At 43.8% G+C, this 1,864-nt stretch overlaps 1 pseudogene; it reads right to left on the minus strand.

The window, feature by feature from the left end:
• Nucleotides 1-233: 233 nt before the first annotated feature.
• LOC139057192 (uncharacterized) lies at nt 234-794 on the minus strand (annotated as a pseudogene).
• Between the last annotated feature and the right edge of the window lie 1,070 nt (nt 795-1,864).

Genomic DNA, 1,864 nt, shown 5'->3' on the forward strand with positions numbered 1-1,864 from the left:
TTTTACAGTTTGTATTGGCAGAAAAAGGGTACGTTGCATATTTGCAACAACGTGCACATAAAGAAAATGTTGAGGAAAGCCCGGGTTATTGTGTTTCAAACTGTCACATTTATTTACATGACAATCAGCAAGGGGGAACACATGGTACAATAGAAAGCTATTTCACTTGCTTGCTTGAAAAGGTTGGTTCTATACCTTGAGCAGTAATCAGTAAGTAATGAGAAATGGTGGACTCATTTTGTAGCGTGGTACACAAAAAAGCAATTGCTCTTGTTTGTGGAACAGAGATGCACTCCACATTTAACGCAGTAGCTCATGCAGATTCCTGTGCAGCCAGGAAGCTTGCAGCGCTGCCGCTTCTTGCTGCAAAGAACCCAGTGACCAACCTCAGGAAAGCAATGAAAATAATGAGCACTGAGGCAGATATTCTTGTTGAGAAATAATACATAATCTGACATACATAGCCTGACATCCTGAGTTGGAGTTGATGGTCCCTTTTTTTTTTCTTCTCCTCAGAGGCTTGTTCTACTGACTCATTGCTAGGCCTTCCTCGCTTTTTCAGCGCCGTCTTCCCAGCCTTGCAGAGTGATGCAGCCAGGTCCATCCTGAACTCAGCCAACGGAAGTAGCCTTTCAGTGTACTGATCGCGTTTTTTCATGACGTTCCTCTTGTAAAGGAACCAAGCATTTACAGCTGTCAAGAATGTGCAGAAAACCAGGAAAATAATATTTTTTCGACCTCTAGTAGGGACAGTAAATGGAGATGAGGGAGTTCAAAAGGCCGACGCCTCCCATGTGCTTATTGTAGATGGTGATCACTGCAGGGCATAGTATCTCACTCTGCTCTTTTTTTTTACGATTATACCTTGATCCACTTGTAGCAGGCTTTGTTCCAACAAATGAAGAGAGCAAAGTCAGTGCTCGGGTATCTTGCTACCTTGTGCATGACAGCTCAATTCCATCCACAACCGCAACCCTCTCTTCAAAATATCCTCTTCCTTTTTTTCATTTCTTGCTCGCTAGGTAGGCCTGGGCTGTCCAGCAAGCCAGGCCTACCTAGCAGGCCAGGCCACTAGCACAGACATAAGGGTGAAGCCGTAACGATGCGAGACAGCAGAGCGTGCGCGCGCTCACCCCGATAAAAAAATTCGGGCATTCCACCAGGCAACACATTTCACACACGATAAATCCAAACAGACTTACACTCGGGGTCGTCGCCACTCCCGGAAAGTTCGCTGTCTTGGCTATCTGACGGAATTTCTCGGCAATAATAACGTTTAGGATCCATTTCTAGTTCCAGAACAAAAATCAAACCCAGTGAGCACGTTGTTGCAAATACGCAACGTAGTAACTTTCCGTCGCGAGAAATAAACTATTGCGAGAAAATAATGTTTTTTGCCATCTAAACGATTAGGAGGATGTATTGCACAGCTTAACATTTTTTTCCACAGGTTATTTCGTTCAGAAAGGCGTTTATAACTGGCAAAACTTACCTGTATAGCTACGTGCTGGCGCGAGCAGCGTCCACCATATTTGTTTGGCAATAGTTGCGCAGAATGAACACAGAGAGCAGAAAATAAAGACGCGTTTTTTCAAACTATTGTTGCAGAAATGCAACATCGTGTACAGGAAGAACCAAATGAACTTAGATTTTGTTTTTAGGGCCGTTTATCGGTATGTTGCATATATGCAACAAGGTGCAGTAAAGGGTTAAGCATGATTACGACTACAGCTACCCTCTCAGTAATCCTGTAGAATTCGTCAATGTTGCCCACTATGTCCTAATGGATTAGGAATCCTACCCCGTATTGCTTGTTACCTAGGAGACCTCTACAGCAGAGGACATGTATGTCCGTTATTCAGCA

Source organism: Dermacentor albipictus, chromosome 1 (assembly GCF_038994185.2).
Source record: "Dermacentor albipictus isolate Rhodes 1998 colony chromosome 1, USDA_Dalb.pri_finalv2, whole genome shotgun sequence".
NCBI classification, from domain to species: Eukaryota; Metazoa; Arthropoda; class Arachnida; order Ixodida; family Ixodidae; genus Dermacentor; species Dermacentor albipictus.